This window comes from Pan paniscus, chromosome 1 (genome assembly GCF_029289425.2).
Source record: "Pan paniscus chromosome 1, NHGRI_mPanPan1-v2.0_pri, whole genome shotgun sequence".
Classification (NCBI taxonomy): domain Eukaryota; kingdom Metazoa; phylum Chordata; class Mammalia; order Primates; family Hominidae; genus Pan; species Pan paniscus.
In genome coordinates, this window is record NC_073249.2 from 174,294,293 (window position 1) to 174,316,912 (window position 22,620).

At 41.4% G+C, this 22,620-nt stretch overlaps 1 protein-coding gene across 23 annotated transcripts in view; it reads left to right on the top strand.

The window, feature by feature from the left end:
• The first annotated feature begins 1,333 nt into the window (after positions 1-1,333).
• TUT4 (terminal uridylyl transferase 4) overlaps positions 1,334-22,620 on the top strand; it is a 130,626-nt gene continuing 109,339 nt past the window's right edge. For 20 of the 23 annotated variants that reach the window (XM_063607544.1, XM_008967906.4, XM_063607549.1 and 17 more), the window contains exon 1: positions 1,334-1,906. The gene's annotated coding sequence lies outside the window, so the exon portion shown is untranslated. Of the gene's footprint in view, positions 1,907-1,927; positions 2,119-19,751; positions 19,888-22,620 lie in introns of those variants that run through there. The other 3 variants (XM_063607583.1, XM_063607547.1, XM_063607569.1) reach the window with 3 other exon arrangements.

A 22,620-nucleotide genomic window follows, 5' to 3' on the forward strand; every position in this document is an offset into this window, starting at 1 on the left:
ATGTTTACTCAATTGAACTTGTTCTAAGGACACTGCTATCACTGAATTGAAGGGCATGTCGGTATCTTCTTAGTGTCTCTATAGGCTTTAGGCTTTCAGCCGGGTGAAGTAGGGATTTTTTCTTTGTTTCCAGGCTAGTCAAGCGAAGCAGGGATACAGATTAAGAATTTGCAGATGAGGAAACTCAAGAGGGCACCTTTGCTCAAAGGCATCATGTTGATAAACGCCAAAACCAGGTAGGGCTCTTTTGACTTGAAATCCAGTCCTCTATCCATTATACCTGGGCCTTGTAGCATCAGCCAGATTGGGGTAAAATGCACTAACTCTGAACCCTAGTTTTTTCATCCGTAAATGAGAGCAACAGTACGTAACTCACAGGGCTATCGTGAAGTGGAGCGTCCCTCTGTGACCTCTAACCAGTCCCAGCCTGAGTCACATTATAAGAAAATTTATAAGGCACTATCTTGTAAATACTTAAGATTTAACATCTTCCCTTCACCTCTACGTCCACTCTTTTCATACCTTTTTCCTGCCTAGCATGTGTCAAACTCAAAGGACTGGGCACAGAGCACAGAGGTTGTGTGCTTTGTCCAGCTTTGAGGTCAGAGATTGGCTAAATAATCTCTGAGGCTGGGGTCTTAAAAAAAACACAACAAAAAACAAAACTAACAAAACCTTAAGTCCGTTCCGCCCGTGACTTTAAATAATTATGTAGAGGAATGTAATACGTTAAAAGCAAGGGGATGAGGGGGCCCATTGATGGTAGATGGTTTTATGCCCGCCTGCAGCTAAAGAAATGATTTCTAAAACCTCTTTTGGGGGTGGGAGATGGAGTGCTCCAGAGATTACTCTTCGAGCTCCTTCATTCCTGAACTGACTGCCTTTTCAAAGGAAAAAAGGTCCAGCTGCGGTGGGCTGGAGGCCGTGGTGAGTGGGTGGGGGTCGACCCTGGCGGCTTCCTCTGCCCCGCTCCCTACCGTTGCTCCGAAGCCCGCTTGGGCTTCCGAGGGTCCGCCGAGGCTCGGGCCACGCCCAGTCCGAGTGCCAGGCCAGAGGGTACCCATTCCAGGCCGGCCTTCCTCCCCAGGGGGAGCAGCCTTGGGAGTGAGGCGCCGAGGCGGCCCTCGGGCTCGGCTTCCAGCTCGGGGGCCTCGGCAGAGACTAGGAACCAGACTGGGGCAGCACTGGGGCGCCCGCCACCCCCACCCACTCCGGCAAGCGGGCGAATCAGCGCGGCTCCCCCGCGGCGCCCAGGCGGGCTGCGGGACCTCGCGACCTCCGCTCGGCGGCTCCGCCCCTGCCCGCGAGCCCCGGGTGGCTCCCTCCTCCCCTCTGCCAGCGGCCCGCCCCCTCCTCGCGAGCTAACGAGTGTCTCTCGCGCGCTCCCTTCCCTCCGCGTGGGTGTGAGTGCGCGATCCTCCTACCTCGGCCTTCTCCCCATTGTTTCTTCGCGGCCACCACGAGACCCCTCCCCCCAGTGCTGTTTCCCCCCCTCCCCCGCCCCGGTGTAAACGGTGCCTGTGGGGCCCCCCGAACGAAGGGAGGGGGCACCCCTGAACCCTTTCCTCTGCGCGTAGCTCCTCCTCTCCCGGGCCAGGACCCCATTACAGGCTCTGTCCTCTCCCCTCCCCCTCTCCCCCGGCAACTGCTCTCCCTCGCCCCCTCCCCTCAGCGGGTCCTCCTCTTTCTCTCCCTCTCCCTCTCCCTCCTCCTCCCCCTCCCCATCCCTTCCCCCCCACAATGCAGTTCGCGGCGCGGCGGACATGGCGGTGGAGTCCTGAGCTAGTCGTGTCCCGGCCTCCAGCGGCGGCAGCGGCGACGGCGGCGGCAGCAGGAGGCGGAGGGAGAGCAGGAGCCACTGAGATGAGGAGGCGTCGCGCGCGCCTGTAGCTCGCCGGCCTCGCAGGTACGAGGTTCCGGCCGCGGGGCAGCGTCGGGTACCGAGGGGGTGTGCTCGGGAAGGCCGGGCGGCCCCCGGTTCGCCCTCCCCAGGTGCCGCGCTTCGCAGGTGTCGGGGGCCTGGCCTGAGAGCGTCTCAGCCGCCCCCTTGGGGCCTGACACTTCTTTCTTTCCTGGAACGGGCTTCGGGTGTCCCAGGGGAAGGCTGAGATAAGGGAGGTAGGGACGGCGGCCTGGGCGGCCTGAGGAGGGCATTGGGGCGCTTTGGGGACGAACTCCACACTGTGGCTGGGGCTCCCGGTCCCGGACCGAAACCTGTTGTAGACCAGCGGGGCGGATTTTGAGTTAACGGGATTGGTTTGAACATTTCTGTTGGGTCCAGTTACGATTCCCTGTCATGTGTACCTTTTTCTTTCACCCTTGCTTAGACATAGGTGACTACATAATGTATATAAATGTATACACGCATATAATACATACTGAATGTTTCCCCGGGCTCGTCCTTGTAGGGAGAAGGCAGAGGTGTCTGTGTGGATTTTGTTTCTTGCTCGCCCGCCTTCTCTCTCCCCCGCCCCCCAGTCGAAAGGTGGTAATGCGCGGTTTTGACGTGGGTAACTGAGATTCGTATTTGTAAACAGATAGCGCTCTCCTAGTGTGTTGCACGCCTCTGCGAAGGGTTTCAGACTCCTGTTGGTATCTGGATTGCGAAAGAATGAGATGTTTAGACCTGAAAGAAGCACATCAGCGGGATTTCTAGTCGTACTTGAATGGGATGAATTACTGTTGTATTAACAACGTTGATTACACATTTTCTTTTCAGAAGATTTCGAAGTCTTAGATGAATTTTGCGTGAGATCTTAGATTCCGTATATCTGCTTCTTCATTTTGATAGAAGTAGTAGTTCCTTACACATTTGACCTGCCCTATCGTGATCTTAAATTGTGTCCAGAAATGCAATTCGAATTGTGTATTGTTGGCATGCATTTAGTAATTAGCCCGAGTGGATCAGATGGCCTTTTATTTCCAAAGATTTTTTCCCTCCAGTCTTCCAGCAGCGAAATGTTTGTAGCACTTGATGAAACAGAACATATCCTGTTTCTGTTTTTGAAGTAATGAGAACTGTTAGCTAATAAAATTGGATAATCCCAGCCGGATATGATAATTTAGAGAATGCCACCCAGAGGTGTTGAAGTGTGGGATGGTTTAAAAAGAAAAGCCGACTTTGTGTGTGTGTGTGTGTGTGTATGTGTGTGTGTGTGCGCGCGCGAGCGCGCTGAAATTTTCTTTAGGCTTAGAACTCACGTATGTCACTACACTGCATCGTAGTACTGATTAGTCACAACTGGTAAAATGAAATATTGATTCTCTTAAAAAGCTGTGCTTAAGATAACTCATTAGTGTCTAGTGTGCTATGTTGCTTTTATAAACAAATTTTTAAAGATTGCTTCTTAGAAACCATATACTTTGGGGAAGAAAAGAATTTTAAGTCGTTTTATGCTTTAAAAATATTTATATTTAATATAAACAAAAGAAACTTACTTTTAAAACTCTTAGATAAATTTTCCTGCTGCTTGCAGTTTTTCACTTGGCTAGTGTGGAAAATGAAAAATGAAGTTTTCTTAAAATAATTCAGAAATGGAAGTGAAAGTTAATGACATTTGATGTTTTAAATCCAGCAAACATTTAAATACAGAAAAGAAATTTAAAGTATTTTCATTGTCATAGGCCAAGTTGTTAGTACAGATAAATTAACAAATATTGTCGTGCATATAAGTTCAAGTTTATAAATTCTAAGTGACACCTAAAATTACATTTATTTTTAGTTGCTGGAGCTAGAACAGTACAGTGTCTACATTTTAATTTTAGACCTTTTAGAATCAAAATGTATAATTATAAATTTCTCTGATTAACAAAGAGCTGTTTAAAGAGAATTTTTATTAGCTCTCAGCAGATTCATTTTAGAGTAAGTAATTAGAATTCTTTTTTATCTCAAAGTTAATCTTGACATAAAAATAAGTACCATTAATTATGTTGTGTTCTCTACAGAATGTCAAATCAGGATCTGTTGATCAAGAAAGGTGTTTGAATTTATTCACTGTTAAAGTTTCTAGTTTCAGAGAAACAAAATAACCAACACTTACCTGTAGGGCCTGGCCAGGTGGCTCACTCACGCCTGTAATCTCAGCACTTTGGGAAGTGGAGGCGAGAGGATTGCTTGAGCGTAGGAGTTTGATATCAGTCTGGGCAGCATAGTGGGACTTTGTCACTGCCAAAAAATAAAACAAATTAGCTGGGCGTGGTGGTGTGCATCTGTAGTCCCAGAAGCTGAGGTAGGAGGTTTGCCTGAGCCCAGAGTTCAAGGTTGCAGTGAGGCACAGTTGCGCCACTGTACTCCAGCCTGGGCGACAGAGTAAGACCCTGTCTTAAAAAAAAAAAAAAAAAAAAAAAAGCAATACTTACCTGTTAATGTTGATGCCAGAACATTTTGTTTGACAAAATAGAACTCAATGAGTTGTGTTCCTTTTTCAAATAAATTGCAAATACTTGAATTGATTAAAAAATGTTAAATTCAGTTAAAGCCACTGCAGTAGGATAGAAATACGTTCTAAAAAAGAACAATTCTAGAAAGACCTAAAAAAGTCAAAGGAAAGGGACACCATAGTTTAAAACAGGATATGTAGACTTTTTGTTATTAATCTTAGAGCAATTAGAGTTGTTTACTGGGTACTAACTGAATTGTTTTAATTCTAGAATCCTAAATAATTACATAATTTGGGGGAAATGTTTAAAAACCATCATTTCTGCAGAGTATTTTTCTTTCCTTTTTTAAATCTTTATTTTATTATGTACAGACTGTATTCAAATAAACCACACACTCTGAAAAAGCAGGTTCTGACTTTTCCTCTGGAGTATTTCTTACAGACCCAAGGAGAAGAAAGGGTATATAAATGCAACGATTAATGTTAGGATTTTTCCCCCTTAAGTGAGAGATTTGTGTGGTGTCTTATGTTCAAATTATTTTTATGTCAAATCATCTCATTGGATATCTATAATTATGAGTTGAGGGAGAGAGAAGGGAACCAAAACTTTTTAGAGTGCCTGTTTTGTTCCAGGCACTGCGCTAGACACTGTTTATGCATTTTTTTTTTCACTCGTTCAGTGTAACAGCCCTTTGAAACCTGTTTATAAGTGAGGAATCTTTGACTCACAGAGGTTAGTGATTTGCTGAAGATCATAGAATTAGATTTCAAAGCAGATCTCTCTTCCTAATATAATGTATATGTGATGTTGCTTTTCAGGTGTATTATTTTCTCAATTATTTAGAATGGGAAACTGCCTAAGGTTGTTCATTCATTCATTCATTTAAACATTCATTTCATCAAACATTTGCATTTGTATCAGTCTACATATAATACAGTAAATTACAACACACTAGATTGTGGGAGTTGAGAGGGAAGAAACTAGCTCTTGAAGGGTGAGTAGGAGTTTGCTAGGTGGAGAGGAAGATGGACCGGAGGTTGGAGGTCATTCCAGACCTAGGGAATGACATGCAAAGATGATAAATTGTAATGAGCCTTGGGGAGTGAGGGAGAGTGAGAAATTCAGTGTGGTAGGAATTGATATGGATAGAATGGTGAGATAAATGATTGGAAGTAGCAAATTGTGAGGGACCATTTATGTTGTATTAAGGTGTTTGAATTTTTATCTTGTGAGATCACCAAGTGAGATAGTGGTTGAGCTGTGATTAGAACTATGTTTTCTGACTCCTAGTTTTGTATTTCTTTCTCCTTGGCTTCCTTGCTAACAGAGTTTACCCGTTTTTAGTGGATAGGCAAGCCTTCTTTTCCATACCACTCTTCTCTCCTCTCCCTGTATTCTAGACTTTTATCTTGAGGATTCTGTGATCCAAATCTTACTGTCCAATAACTTTTAATTTTTTGGAAAAGTCTTTTGGGATGAAAACACCTCTGGGGGAGATCACCTTGTTATACTACTTAGGAAGTTTTTTCACTTGTTGGCTTGGATTAGTTGACTATTTTCTAGTTTAGCTCTATTAAACAATAGCTTAAGGCATTGAAGAGCATGGGCTGGAAGAAGGGAGACGCTATTCATGCAAGTTTGATGTTCACTACTATAGATGGGCAAAGTCCTAATCTTTACATAAGGCATCTTGTACTTTTAAAAAGAAATAGGTATGTTTGTTAACCACACAACAATCTGATTGCTTTAAGTGGATATTTGACTTACAATGATAATAGATAACTTATTGCATAGTTACTATGAGCTAATTTCTTTCTCAAGATCTTTGAAGTGTTAACTTAGTCTTCAAAACAACCCTTTTTATATTATTCTCATTTATAGATGGGAAAAGTCCATGTAGAAGGATTGAGTACCTTGGACAATATCTCATAGCTAGTTTGCTGCAGTCAGGATTTGAACTCAAAGTGTCTGAGTCTAGACTCACAGCTCTTTGCCACTATACTGTGTTGTACCTTCAAGCTTAGGGTGTCAAAATTTTGTGTACAGAGAGTGTTAAATTCTGTAGTCACATAGGTTGTTAAAAATATTTTGCAAATATGCAAAGTATGAATTATAAAGAATGACTAAACCTGATTGCATTTTGTCAGTGTGTAGTTTAATAATATAATTATTAAATTAAATATTTAACTAACACTATAGTTTAAATAATTTAATTGACCAGTCATTAAGTGTTCATTAAGTGCTAGTCATGTGCTGAGTATTAGTTTAGGCCAGTGGTATTCAAACTATGTTTGGGGACCTTTTGGAGAGGGGTGTCTCTGAGTCAAACTGTTTTCATGGTAATATTAAGACGCAATTTGACTTTTCCCTTATTCTCTGGTCTGGAGTGACATGTGAAGACTTTATTGCTTTGATGGCTAATGTAATGTGTAATAGTGTATTTTTTTCCCCTTTTTTCTTTGAGATATAATTTACAATACCATAAAATTTACACTTTTAAAAGATACAATTCAGTGGCTTTTAGTATATTTATAAGGTTGTGTAACCATCACTATTTAATTTTGGAATGTTTTTATTCCATAATGAAACCCAGTTCCCATTAACAATCACTCCCCATTCCTTCCTCCTCCAAGCCTTTGGCAAGCACTAAGCTACGTCTCTAGAAATTATGGACATTACATATACAAGGAATTATATAGTATGTGGCTTTTTGTGCCTGGCTTCTTTCACTGAACTTAATGTTTTCAAGGTTGGCCATAGTGTAGCATGTTTTAGCTTTTTTCTGGCTGAATAGTATTACCTTCTATGGAGATACCACGTTTTGTTTAACTATTCATCATTTGATGGACATTTGGGTTATTTCTACTTTTTGCCTATAAGGAATGGTGCTGCTGTGAACATCGTTAAAAGTTTTTGTGTGGATGTACATTTTCATTTCTCTTGGGTATATACCCAGATTGTAATTGCTGGGTGTTTCGATAAACTTATGATTAACTTTATGAGGAACTGCCAAACTGTTTTCCAAAGTTGTACCATTTTACATTCTCAGTGGCAATGTATGGAAGGTTCCAATTTCTCTACATCCTCACTATCATCTAGTGGGTGACACTTCACCCACTATCTCACTACCTCATTGTGGGTTGGATTTGCATTTCCCTAATGATTAATAAGATGTTGAGCATCTCTTCATGTGCCTATTGTGCATTTGTCTATCTCCTTTGGAAAGATACCTATTCAAATCCTTTACCCGTTTTTAAAAATTGTTGAGTTTTAAGAACTCAATATATTCTGGATACTAGATGCCCCCACTTTTTTTTTTGAGACAGTCTTGCTCTATCACCAAGGCTGAAGTACAGTGGCGTGAACATGGCTCACTGCAGCCTCTACCTTCTGGCCTCCACCTCCTGGGCCTCAAGCGATCCTCCTGCCTTAGCCTCTTGAGTAGCTAGGACTACAGGTGCATGCCACCATGCCCAGCTAATTTTTTTGATTGATTTATTTATTTTTGTAGAGACAGGATCTCATTATGTTGTCTAGGCTGGTCTCAAACTCCTGGCCTCAAATGATCCTCCTTCCTCAGCCTCCGAAAGTGCCAGGATTACAGGTATGAGCCATCTCGCCCAGCCTAGACCCTTTTTAGATATATTATTTACAAAAATGCTGTCTCATTTTGTGGAGTGTCTATTCACCTTAAAAAAGATTCTAAAAATTGTGATAAAGTGTACGTAACAAAATTAACCATTTAAACTTGTTTCCAACTTTTAAAAATTGCAGTAAAATATACATAACACAACATATCATCTTAATGATTTTTAAGTGTATCATTCAGTGGTATTAAATACATTCATAATGTTGTGCAGCCATCATCACCATCCATCCCTATAACCCTTTTCATCTTATAAAACTGAAACTCTATACCCATTAAATGATAATTGCCCGTTCCCTTCTTCCCTCACCCCTGACAACCACTATTCTGTCTTTACGATTTTGACTACTCTAAATACCTCATATAAATTGAATCATACAGTATTTGTCTTGTGGCTTATTTCACTTAGCATAGTGTCCTCAAGGTTCATTCATGTGGCATGTTGCAGAATTTCCTTCTTTTTTAAGGCTGAATAACATTCCATTGTATAGATATATCACATTTTGCTTATCCCTTTGTCTATGAGTAGACACTTGGGTTATTTCCATGTTTTAGCTATTGTGAATGATGCTGCTGTGAACATGAGTGTACAGTATCTCTTAGCCTGCTTTCAATTTTTTTGGTATATACCCAGAAGTGAAATTATTGGATCATATGGTAATTTTATTCTTCTTCTTCTATTTATTTATTTATGAGACAAGATCTGGCTCTGTCTCCCAAGCTGGAGTGCAGTGGCATGGTCTTGGCTCACTGCAACCTCTGCCTCCTGGGCTCAAGCCATCCTCGCACCTCAGCCTCTTGAGTAGCTGGGACTGTGGGCGCTTGCGACCACACCTGGCCAATTTTTTTTTTTTTTTGTATTTTTGTAGAGATGCAGTTTCACCATATTGCCCAGGCTGGTCTCAAACTCCTGAGCTCAAGTGATCTGCCTGCCTCGGCCTCCCAAACTGCTGGGATTACAGGCATGAGCCATTGCGCCTGGCCTATTATTATTATTATTTTTGACACCTTAGCATCATTGAGTATATTTTTAATTTTTTGAGGAACTGCTATATTGTTTTCCATAGTGGCTGTACCATTTTACGTTCCTACCAACAGTGCACAGAGGTTCTGATATTTCCACAGCCTTGCCAACACTTGCTATTTTCTATTTATTTAATAGTAGTCCTGTCCTATGGGTTGTGAGTTGGTATCTCATTGGAGTTTTGATTTGCATTTCCCTAATGATTAGTGATATTCAGCATCTTTTCACGTGCTTGTGGCCGTCTGTATATCTTCTTTGGAGAAATGTCTATGCCAGCCCTTTGCCCATTTTCAAATCAGGTCGTTTTTTGTTCATTTTTTGGAGTTGCTATATATTCTGGATATTAGTCCCTTATCAGATACATGATTTATAAATATTTTCTTCCATTCTGTTCTGTGGGGTTACTTTTTTTTTTTTTTTTGAGACAGAGTCTTACTCTCTGTCACCCAGACTGTAGAGCAGTGGCGCAATCTTGGCTCACCACAACCTCCAGCTCCCAGGCTCAAGCAATTCTCCTACCTCATTCTCCTGAGTAGCTGGGATTACAGGCACTTGCCACTACTGCCCAGCTAAATTTTGTATTTTTAGTAGAGACAGAATTTCACCATGTTGGCCAGGCTGGTCTTGAACTCCTGACCTCAAATGTTCCACTCACTTCAGCCTCCCAAAGTATGAGGATTATAGGCATGAGCCACCATGCCTGGCCTTTACTCTGTTTCTTTTCTGGCTTTTTTTTTTTTTTTTTTTTTTGGGACAAGATCTCACTCTGTCCCCTAGGCTGGGGTGCAGTGGCGCAATCATGGCTCAGTGCAGCCTTGACCTCCCTGGGCTCAAGAGATCATCCCACCTCAGCCTTTGGAGTAGCTGGGACTACAGGCACATGTCACCATGACACTCGAATTTTAAGATTTTTGTAGAGACAGGGTCTCACTATGTTGCATAGGCTGGCCTTGAACTCCTGACCTCAAGTGATCCTCCTGGCTGGGCCTCCCAGAGTGCTGGGATTATAGGTGTGAGCCACCATGCCTAGCCTGGCCACCATTTTACTCAGTTGATAGTGTCTTTTGATTAACAAAAGTTTTAAATTTTCAGCCAGTCTAGTTTGTCCATTTTTTCTTTTGTTGCCCGTGCCTTTGGTGTCATACTCAACAAATAATTGCCAACTCCAGTGTCATGAAGCTTTTCCCTTTTGTTTTCGTCTAAGAACCTTATAGTTTTATGTTTCTTAGTTATGGTTTTATAGTTACAAGTTTAGGTTTCTTAGGTCTTTGATCCATTTTGAGTTAATTTTTGTTTATGGTCAAAATTCAATCTTTTGCAGATGGATTACCAGTTTTTCCAGCGCCATTTGCTGAAAAGACTGTCCTTTCCCTATTGAATGGCTTTGTCATCCTTGTTAAAAATTATTTGACCACATATGTGAGGGTTTATTTCTGGTCTGTTTGATTCCATTGGTCTGTCTGTATGTATTTATACTAATACCATACTATTTTGATTACTGTAGCTTTTTTTTTTTTTTGAAACGGAGTCTCACTCTGTCGCCCAGGCTGGAGTGCACTGGCACGATCTCAGCTCACTGCAAGCTCCGCCTCCCAGGTTCATGCCATTCTCCTGCCTCAGCCTCCCGAGTAGCCTGGGACTACAGGCGCCCACCACCACACCCGGCTAAGTTTTTGTATTTTTAGTAGAGACGGGGTTTCACCATGTTAGCCAGGATGGTCTCATCTCCTGACCTTGTGATCTACCTGCCTCGGCCTCCCAAAGTGCTGGGATTACAGGCATGAGCCACCGTGCCTGGCCTGATTATTGTAGCTTTGTAGTAAGTTTTGCGACTAGGAAGTATGAGTCCTCCACTTTTGTTTTTCTTTGTCAAGACTTTTGGCTATTTGGGGTCTCTTGAGATTCCATGTGAATTTTAGGATTGATTTTGGTATTTCTGCAAAAAATGTCATTGGAATTTTGATAGGGATTGCATTAAATGTTTAGATTGCTTTGGGTAGTGTGGACATTTTAACAACAGTAAGGCCAGGCACGGTGGCTCATGCCTGTAATCCCAGCACTTTAGGAGGCCGAGGCTGGTGGATTACCTGAGGTCAGGAGTTCAAGACCAGCCTGACCAACATGGTGAAACCCTGTCCCTACTAAAAATACAAAAATTACCTGGGCCCAGTGGCAGGTACCTGTAATCCCAGCTACTCAGGAGGCTGAGGCAGGAGAATCGCTTGAACCCAGGAGGCGGAGGTTGCAGTGAGCTGAGATTGCGCCATTGCACTCCAGTCTGGGAGAGAGAGCGAGACTCCATCTCAAAAAAAAAAAAAAAAAAAAATTAAGTCTTTTGGTCTGTGAACATAGAATGTGTTTCTGTTTATATATTTCTAAATTTCTTTCAGCAATGTTTTATAGTTTTCATTGTACATGTCTTTCACTTCTTTGGCTATGTAATTCCTTAGTACTTTATTCTTTTTGATGGTATTGTAAATGGAATTTTTAAAATTTCCCTTTAGATTATTTATTGTGTTTAGAAATGCAGCTGGTTTTTCGTGTGTTGACTTTGTATCCTGCTACTTTGCTGAATTCATTTTTTAGTTGTGTGTGTGTGTGTATAATCTTTAGGGTTTTCTACATATAAAATCATATTATTTGCAAACTGAGATAATTTTACTTCTTCTTTTCCAATTGAGATGCGTTTTGTTTCTTTTGCCTAATGGCGTTGGCTAGAACTTCCAGTACTGTGTTGAGTAGAAATGGTGAACACAGGCCGGGCATGGTGGCTCACGCCTGTAATCCCAGCACTTTGGGAGGCTGAGGTGGGTGGATCACCTGAGGTCAGGAGTTCGAGACCAGCCTGACCAACATGGAGAAACGCTGTCTCTACTAAAAATACAAAATTAGCTGGGCATAGTGGCCTGTAATCCCAGCTACTTGGGAGGGTGAGGCAGGAGAATCACTTGAACCTGGAAGGCGGAGGTTGCGGTGAGCCGAGATCGTGCCGTTGCACTCCAGCATGGGCAACAAGAGCGAAACTCTGCCTCAAAAATAAATAAATAAATAAATAAATAAATAAATAAAAAGAAATGGTGAAAACAGACATCTTTCCCTTGTCTTGATGTTAGAAGAAAAGGTTTTCATTTTTATCATTGAGTATGATGTCTACTGTAGGTTTTCCTTAGATAGCTTTTATTATATTGAAGTAGTTTCTTTCTATTCCTAGATTGTTGAGTGTTTTTATCATGAAAGGGTATTGAATTTTGTCAGATTCTTTGTCTGCATCAGTTGAGATGATCATGTGGTTTTTCGTTTTGTTTGGTTAATGTGTGTTACATTGATCTGTTTTCATATGTTGAACCATCCTTGCATTCCAGGAATAAATCCCATTTGATCGTGATGTACAATTCTTTAACTGTGCTGCTGATTTCAGTTTGCTAGTATTCTGTTGTGGATTTTTGCATGAATGTTTATACTATTTTCATTTTAAGCCTCAGCCTCCCAGGTAGCTAAGCATACATTCAGTGACATTAAATTTATTTACATTATTGTGCAACTATCACCACCATCCATTTCCAGAACATTTCCATTTTCCCAAGCCGAAACTCTGTACCCGTCAAACAATAAATTCTCATTTCCCTTGCTTCCTAACCTCTAGCAACCACCATTCTACTTTATTTCTCTATGATTTTGACTGCTGTAGGTACTGCGTATCAGTAGACTCATATAATATTTGTTGTGACTGGCTTCTTTCATATAGCATAATGTCTTCAAAGTTCATCCATGTCATAGCATGTGTCAGAATTGTCTACCTTTTTAAGGCAGAGTAGTAGTTCATTATATATATGTCCCACATTTTGTTTATCCATTCATCTGTTGGTGGATACTTGGGTTGCCTTCACATTTTGGCTGTCGTGAATAATGCTTCTTTGAACGTTGATGTTCAAATACCTGTTTCTGCTTTTGGTTATTTGGGTGTATACTTAGAATAGGAATTGTTGGATCATTCTATGTTTAATTTTTTGAGGAGTTGTCATACTGTTTTTTCATTTTCTTGAGTGTGCTCATTGAAATACAAAAGTTTTAAATTTGATGAAGTCCCATTTATCTCTTTTCTTTAGTTTTCTTTGCTTTAAGTGTCATACCTAAAAAATCATTGTTGATCCAAGATTATGAAGATTTACTCCTATGTTTTCTTCTAACAGTTTTACACTTTTAGCTTCTACATTTAGGTCTTTGATCCATTTTGAGTTTTTTTTTTTTTAATGTGATGTGATGTAGGAGTTTCTTTCTTTTTTTTTTTTTTTTTGAGACGGAGTCTCGCTCTGTCACCCATGGGTGGAGCGCAATGGCGTGATCTTGGCTCACTGCAACCTCTGCCTCCTGGGTTCAAGCGATTCTCCTGCCTCAGCCTCCCAAGTAGCTGGGATTACTGGCGCCTGCCACCATGCCCAGCTAATCTTTGTATTTTTAGTAGAGATGGGGTTTCACCACATTGGCCAGGCTAGTCTCGAACTCCTGACCTCAGGTAATCCACTGCCTTGGACTCCCAAAGTGCTAGGATTACAGGCATGAGCCCCCGTGCCCAGCCTGATGTAGAAGTTTTACTTCTTTTTTTTTTTTTTTTTTTTTTAAGACAGAGTTTCGCTCTGTGGCCCAGGCTGGAGTGCAGTCGCGTGATCTCGGCTCACTGCAACCTCTGCCTCCTCCTGGGTTCAGGTAATTCTTGTGCCTCAGTCACCCTAGTAGTTGAGATTACAGGTGTACACCACCATGCCCAGCTAATTTTTGTATTTTTAGTAGAGACAGTGTTTTACCATGTTGGCCAGGCTGGTCCCTAACTCCTGGCCTTGGGTGATCTGCCTGCCTCAGCCTACTAAAGTGCTGAGATTACAGGCGTGAGCCACTGCGTCTGGCCAGTGTATTCTTGTATTTGAAAAATTTCTCAGTTTTAATAATCTAACGATGCATGTATCGATAGATATAACACACAAAGACAAAGGTTCTTTGGATCCTCAGTATTTTAAGAGTATAAAGGTATTCTGAGACCAAAAAGTTTGAGAATTACTGATTTAGGCTTAGAGACATACTCTAGTACATAAACTTGGACCAAAAATTGGGAGTCATGTTTCTTGTAGTCATATACCAGTCCCATTTGTGTTATCTTAGGCAAGTCATAAACAGGGTGCCTCATTAATGTATAAAATGGAAATACTGTAAGACTATAATTATAGTAACTTCACAGATGTGTAAGGATAAGTGAATGGGCATGCTAGACAGGTAGTGTTTGTCTTTTTTTTCTTTCTTTTTTTTTTTTTTTGAGTCGGAGTCTTGCTCTTTCGCCCAGGCTAGAGTGCAGTGGTGCAGTCTTAGGTCACTGCAATCTCTACCTCCCGGGTTCAAGTGATTCTTCTGCCTCAGCCTCCTGAGAAGTCGGACTACAGGTGCATGCCAACACACCCTGCAATTTTTTTGTCTTTTTAGTAGAGATGGGGTTTCGCTGTGTTGCCCAGGCTGGTCTTGAACTCCTGACCTCGTGATCCACCCGCCTTGGCCTCCCAAAGTGCTGGGATTACAGGCATGAGCCACCGCGTCCGGCCATTTTTTTTTTTTTTTTTTTGGAGACAGAGTCTTGCTCTGTCACCCAGGCTGGAGTGCAGTGGCATGATCTTGGCTCACTGCAGTCTCTGCCTCCCGGGTTCACACCATTCTCCTGCCTCAGCCTCCCGAGTAGCTGGTAACACAGGCGCCCGCCACCACGCCCAGCTAATTTTTTGTATTTTTAGTAGAGACAGGGTTTCACCTTGTTAGCCAGGATGGTCTCGATCTCCTGACCTCGTGATCTGCCCGCCTTGGCCTCCCAAAGTGCTGGGATTACAGGTGTGAGCCTGTAGTCCCGCGCCCGGCCTGTTTTTTTTGTTTTTGTTTTTGTTTTTTTTTAAGACGGAGTCTTGCTCTTGTCACCCAGGCTGAAGTGCAATGGCATGATCTTGGCTCACTGCAAACCCCGCCTCCTGGTTCAAGTGATTCTTCTTCCTCAGCCTCCTGAGTAGCTGGGATTATAGACGTGTGCCACCACTCCCAGCTAATTTTTGTATTTTTGGTAGAGACAGGGTTTCACCATGTTGTCAGGCTAGTCTCAAACTCTGACCTCAGGACCTCTGAGGTCATGAGCATTTCAGGCCGCCTCGGCCTCCCAAAGTGCTGTGATTATAGGCGTGAGCCCACTGCGCCCTGCCCTGCCATCTTTTTTTAAAACTGAAAATTTGTAAGAGCTCCGGGACTTTTTGTAGGAACTTGTGGCATTGTTAATGTGTCTTGAACATTGCTTTTCCCCCCATACCTGTTTCCTCAAAGCCAGGAAATTATATCCATAGTTTACTACCTACTGTCTATTCTTCGTTCTCTTGTGAGACTGGTGTCCTGCTGGCTATATTTCTTATCTGACATTGTCATTTCAATCTAGGAATCTGTAGGTCACCCCTTTATATTCACTGATACTTTGGTGTAATTCCTGACATCCATATTGGGCAGTGGGAAGCATAACATTGAATGTATCTGACACTTTATTTCCTCAATTTCTATCTTCTAGTGATATTCAACTCTACTTTCCTTGATAGCTCCTATTCATATGATTCAAAATGATTCTTCCCACCAAAATTTTCTGAATTATCTGTATATGTATTTTTAATGTTTCTTTAGTTTTTTAAATCTATCCCTAATTTCACTGTAAAGTCTCTTTTTGGCTTTATCCTTTCCCTTCATTGGCATGATTACTGTTGTGTTCCTTACCCTATTGAAATAGTGATTCTGTAACTTCTCAACCCAGTACAAATTATCTACAAATTGTATAACTAGTGGTGGCTCACATCTGTAATTCCAGGATTCCTTTGGGAGGCTGAGGTGGGAGAATTGTCTTGGTGCCCTAAAGTGTTGGGATTACTGGTGTAAGCCACTTTACCTGGCTTCAACACTCTCTTTAACTTGGTGATAAGTAAGGCAGGAATGAAAGGAAAAGGAGATATGAATTGCACTATCTTTCCCTTTCCTTCTGCATCATCATTTTTAGAATAAATGTTTAATTCAGGGAAGTAATATTAGTAAGGAAAGATATGATAGGATTCTTTGATCATTCATGTTTTTTTAATCTTCTTTTTCCTTTTTCTTTCTTTTTTTTCTTTTCTTTTCTTTTTTTTTTTTAGACAGAGTCTTGCTCTGTTGCCTAGGCTGGAGTGCAGTGGCATGATTGCAGCTCACTGTAGCCTTCACCTCCCAGGTGCAAGTGATCCTCCCACTTCAGCCTCCTGAGCCTGGGACTACAGGTGCCTGGCTAATTTTTTATATTTTGTAGAGATGGAGTCTCCTGTGTTGCCTAGGCTGGTCTAAAACTCCTGGACTCAAGCGGTCCTCCCAGCTTGTCCTCCAAAAGTGCTGTGATTACAGGCATGAACCACCGCACCCAGCTCCCTTTTTTTTTCTCAGTTGCCAAAACAAGAGCATTTATTTGTCTTTCATGTTACATGCCCATTGGGGATAGAATGTATATTCTGCTGACGTTGGATAGAGTCTTTATATATCTGTTAGGTCTAATTATTTTATTTTATTTTTTTGAGATGGAGTCTTGCTCTTTCGCTCAGGTTGGAGTGCAGTGATGCAATCTTGGCTCACTGCAACCTCCACCTCCTGGGTTCAAGCGATTCTTGTGCCTCAGCTTCCCAAGCAGCTGGGACTATGGGTGTGGGCCACCACACCCGGCTAATTTTTGTATTTTTAGTAGAGACGGGGTTTCACCATGTTGCCCAGGCTTTTCTTGAACTCCTGACCTCAAGTGATCTGCCCCCTTTGGTCTCCCAAAGTGCTGAGATTATAGGCATGAGCCACCATGCCCAGCCAGTCTAATTAGTTTGTTTGTTTATTTATTTATTTATTCATTTTTGAGACAGTTTCGCTCTTGTTGCCCAGGCTGGAGTGCAGTGGCCCGATCTCAGCTCACAGAAAACTGCCTTCTCGGTTCAAGCGATCTTCCTGCTTCAGCCTCCTGAGTAGCTGGGATTACAGGCACGTGCCACCATGCCTGGCTAATTTTTGTATTTTTAGTAGAGATGGGATTTCGCCATGTTGGCCAGGCTGGTCTTGAGCTCCTGACCTCAGGTGATCCACCTGCCCTGGCCTCTCGAAGTGCTGAGATTACAGGCATGAGCCACCGCGCCCAGCCGGTCAAATTAGTTTATAGTGTTACACAAATCCTCTGTTTCCTTTTTGATCTTCTGTCTGGTTGTTCTGTTATTGAAAAGTGGGATATTGAAGTCTCATAAGTATGATTATAGAACAATTTCTCTTTTCAATTGTGTTAACTTTTGTTTCCTGTATTTTAGGTCACTGTTGTTAGGTGCATATGTTTATAACTGTTATATGTCCTTGCTGGATTGAACCTTTTATCAATATATAATATCTGTCTTTGTGTTTTGTAACCTTTTTTGACTTAAAGTGTTATTTTATCTGGTAATAATTTAGCCCCAGCTCTCTCTTTGTTACTCTTTGCATGGAGTATCTGTTTTCATTTTTTCTTATAACGCCTTTGCATCTAAAGTGAATCTTGTAGATAGATGATAGATTGTGTTTTCCAATTTGCCAATCTCTCTTTTTTTAAATTATTTATTTATTTATTTATTTTGAGATGGAGTTTCACTATTATTGCCCAGGCTGCTGGAGTGCAGTGGCACAATCTCGGCCCACTGCAACCTCCGCCTCCTGGGTTCAAGCGATTATCCTGCCTCAGCCTCCCAAGTAGCTGGGACTATGGGCGCACGCCACCATGCCCGGCTAATTTTTTGTTAGTAGAGACGGGGTTTCACCGTGTTAGCTAGGGTGGTCTCGAGCTCCTGACCTCGTGATCCGCCCGCCTTGGCCTCCCAAAGTGCTGGGATTACAGGCGTGAGCCACCACGCACGGCCTATTTTTTTAAATTTAATTTAATGTTACTTTTTTGAGACGAAACTCTTGTTGCCCAGGCTGGAGTGCAGTGGCTCGGTCTCGGCTCACTGCAACCTCCACCTCCTGGGTTCAAGTGATTCTCCTGCCTCAGCCTCCCAAGTAGCTGGGATTACAAGCACCCACCACCACGCCCTCTTATTTTTTCGTATTTTTAGTAGAGACAGGGTTTCACCATGTTCTCCAGGCTGGTTGTGAACTCCTGATCTCAGGTAATCCACCTACCTCGGCCTCCCAAAGTGCTGGGATTACAGGCGTGAGCCACCACGCCTGGCCAATCTCTCTTTTTAATTGGAAAGTTTAATTCATTTATATTTAAAGTAATTACTGGTGAGGATGGATTTACTTCTGCCATTTAGCTCTTTCTTTTCTATATGTTTTTTATGCCTTTTGTTCCTCTAATGCTGCCTTTTTATGTATTTAGTTGATTTTTTATAGAATTATAATCCTGTTTTGATTTTGTGTGTGTGTGTTACTTTCTTAGTGGATGCCTTGGGGATAATGATGTAATTAACATCTTAAATTTATAACAACCTAGTTTGAATAATGCCAGCTTAGTTTAAATAGTACGCAAATACTCTGCTCCTACTCATCTTTCTCTCCTCCTTTATATTTTTATTGTCACAGATTACATCTTTATATAGTTTGTGCCTATTAACAGAGGTTTGTAATGAATTTTTATGCATTTGTCTTTTAAATCATGTAAAAGGGAAAAACCCAAGAGTTACCAAAATTACAATAACATTGGCTTTTATATTTACCTATGTAGTTATTTTTACTAGTGTTCTTTATTTGTTATGGATTTGAATTATTGTCTAGTGTCTTTTCATCTCAGCATTAAGAATTTCTTTTAGCACTTGTACGGCAGAATGAACTTTCTCACTTTTTGTTTATCTGGAAATATAATTTCTCCTTCATTCTTGAAAGGTGGTTTTACTGGCTAGAGAATTCTTAGTTCACAGCTTTTTTCTTTTAGGACTTCAAATATGTCACTGCATTGCCTTCTCATTTCCATGGTTTCTTATGGGCAATCAGCTGTTAACTTTTGTTTGATGAGTTAAATTTTCTTGCTTCTTTCAAAGTTCTCTTTGGTTTTGACAATTTGACTCTGTCTCAGTGTGGATTTCTTTGAGTTTACGCTGCTTAAAGTTTATTGAGCTTTGTGGAGGTATATACTTGTGTCTTTCATCAGATTGGGGAAGTTTCTGACCATTGTTTCTTCAAATATTTTTTCTACACCCTTCTCTTTCTTCTTTCTGTGACTCCTATTATGCATATGTTGGTACGCTTGGTAGAGAAGAAAATGAACAGTATTGCCCAGGGAACAAAATGCCAGAGAACAAAAAATACAGAGGGCAGAAAAAAGTTTGAGAAAGAATTTTAGTGTTCTGAATATTAGTGGTCTTTAGAAATATGAGATTATAACTATGAAACAAGATCAGAGTGCTGTGAAAAGGAATAATTAGAGAGAGAGAGTTCTTAGAAGTAAAAATATGATAGAAGAGTTGGAAGATAGAGTTGAGGAAATCACCTAGGAAGGAGAACAAAAAGAAAGGTGGAAAAATGGAGAGAAAAGATAAGAAAATTGGAGAATCAATTTAGGAGGCCCAAGTCTAATTAATAGGAGCAATAGAAAGAGAACAGAAAAGATGAAAAGGAGGAATTTATAGTAGATAGAAGAAAAAAATTTTACAGAAGTGAATGATGTGAATTACTGATGAACAGAGCCAGCTGACTATGCAACAAGATGACTATGCAACAAGATGAATGAGGAGATATCTACAGCAGGCTTATCGCTTGGAAATTTCAGAATACCAAAGCAAAGAGATCATCCTAGAAGTTTTCTTAGAGAAAAAAACAGGTCAGTAAAAAAGGTAAAGAATAAGAATGGCATAATTTTCTCAGTGCTAGTCCCAGAAACTAGAAATCATTGAAAACATTTTGAATGAATAATTTCTAACCTAGAATTTTATTTTTTTGGGGGGGGACGGGGTGTTGCACTGTCGCCCAGGCTGGGGTTCAGTGGTGCCATCACGGCTCACTGCAGCCTTGACCTCCTGGGCTCAAGTGATTCTTCCACCTCAGCCTCCCAAGTAGCTGGGACCACAGGCATGTGCCACCACATTTGGCTGATTTTTGTTTTTGTTTTTTTTTTTTTTTGTAGAGACAGGGTTTTGCCATGTTGCCTGAGCTGGCTTTGAACTTCTGAACTCAAATGATCCTCCCGCCTCAATCTACGAAAGTGCTGGGATTGCAGGCATGAAGCACCGTGCCTGGCCCTAACCTAGAATTTTATACCTAACTAAATGAGGTGTGAAGATACAATAAAGATATTTCAAATATGCAGTTTTATAAAATTTACTTCTGGTTGGAGTTTACGGGGGTCCAATAAATAGCACCCCTTTTGCTTTCCTGAATTTTCAACAAATTGGGTGAAACGAAGGAAGCATATGGAGACCAGAAGATAATTTTATTTTTATTTAGTTTTTATAATTTTATTTTTGATAAGGTTCAGTTTGGAGAAGGCGGCTTATACTTTCAACTGGTTTACTGATACCGAGTGCCAGAATTAGGCAGACTTAGCCCTCAGGAACTGGCAGAGCTGAACAACTGCAGGCCCTATGTGAGGCTTACACCTGTAAATGTTAGAGTATGATGGAACAGAATGGGAAGGAGAGGGGACGAGGCTAAGTTTTGTCTGGATTATTTCCCCAAACTCACTGATGAAGTAAGTTACCTCTTCTCCTTAGGCAAGGAATGAATGAGGGGAGTGGAAAGAGGTCAGGAATGTTATGATAACGGGTATCCATCTACATAGAATGAAATATCGAAAGTGGGACATAATTATTTTCTTCAATATCTTTCATGTTTTCTTCCTTTTTTTGAGACTGAGTCGCACACTGTTGCACAAGTTGGAGTGCAGTGGTGCAATCTCAGCTCACTGCAATCTCCGCCTCCCAGGTTCAAGCGATTTTTGTGCCTCATTCTCCCCAGTAGCTGGGATTACAGGTGTGTGCTACCACACCTGGCTAAATTTTTTTTGTATTTTAGTAGAGACGAGATTTCGCCATGCCAGGCCAGTCTTGAACTCCTGGCCTCAAGTGATCTACCTGCCTTAGCCTCCCAAAGTGCTCGGATTACAGCTGTGAGCCACTGTGCCTGGCCTCATGTTTCCTTTCTTAGAAAGCTGCTGGAGGGTATGTTCCACCAAAAACAAGGGAATAAATCATGGAAGAGCTAAAAAGAAGAGTCGGCATGAGAGAGTGTAAGGGAATTGGTAGGATGATAGTGAAAGGAACTCTCAGTATAACGACAACTGTAGTGAAAGTATAGTAACGACCAGAAAGCTCCCAAGAAGGGATATCCAAGGAGAGAACAGCAACAACAAAACCAAATTACTTGATGTGTTTGATCTTACTGAGAAGATATTTATAGTTCTGTCAATGAATTATTGATAGGTATGTAGAAGAAGCTTAAGAAAAATGAAGTGATTAATTTCAGGTAAAACTGAAAAGTATACCAAAAGGGAAATGTGATTAAGTTTATATATTTCTTAAGTCAAAAGCTAGATCCAGTAATAGAGTGGCTTAAAAAACAAAGAGTTTTATTCCTTTCTCATATAATAGTTGCTGGGTAAGTGGTCAGGAAATCTAGATGAGTAGTTTGTTCCATGTGGTCATTCAGGGGCCTAAGTTACATTGATCCTGCTGTCTCACCAAAAGTATGGCCAAGGACTAGCTGAGTGGACATGACCTGGGTTTGTTTGAAATGCAGAATATTGGAACCCACTCCCAATCTACTGAATCAGAATCGCATTTAGTTGTTTATTCCTATACACAAAAGTTTGGGACTCACTGGTCTGGATTAGAACATGATGGTTGAATGATTGAAGCGGGGCAGTTGAAAATTTTATTCAGTGAGAAGAGAAAGAGAGCATGAGGAAGTGAGAACTTTATCAGAAGGCCACATCAGACTGCAGAGAAGTTTGTGAAATGTAGACTAGTCATGTGCTCAGGAAAAAGGAGAAAGTTAATTTTTAGGGACATTTAGGAAACTCTGTGCTACAGTATAGTTGGCTTAACTGTGAATAATATTGGCATATCTTATTAAAATCATCCTAGGAGGATGGTGGTAGGGTGGGGAGGTACTTACGTTGCACAGTTATGTATGTTTTTAAGGGGAATATTTGAGATAGCTAAATCCATACCTTTCATGTAGGAAGTTAGCAGATAATAGCTAAGGCCGGGCGTGGTAGCTCATGCCTGTAATCCCGGCACTTGGGTAGGCCAAGGCAGCAGGATCGCTTGAGCCCAGGAGTTCGAGACAGCCTGGGCAACATGGTGAGACCCTGTCTCCATAAAATTTTTTAAAAAATTGCCAGGTGTGGTCGTGTGTGCCTGTGAGGCTGAGGTGGGAGGCTCGCTTGAGCCCAGGGGGTCAAGGCTGCAGTGAGCCATGACTGCACGCAACTGCACTCCAGCGTGGGTGACAGAGTGAGATACTGTATTAAAAAAAAAAGCTAAAACAAAACAAGAAGTATTATCTTAAGCATGTTATTTAGAAATATGGAGATAAATAAAAATAATTGAAAGTA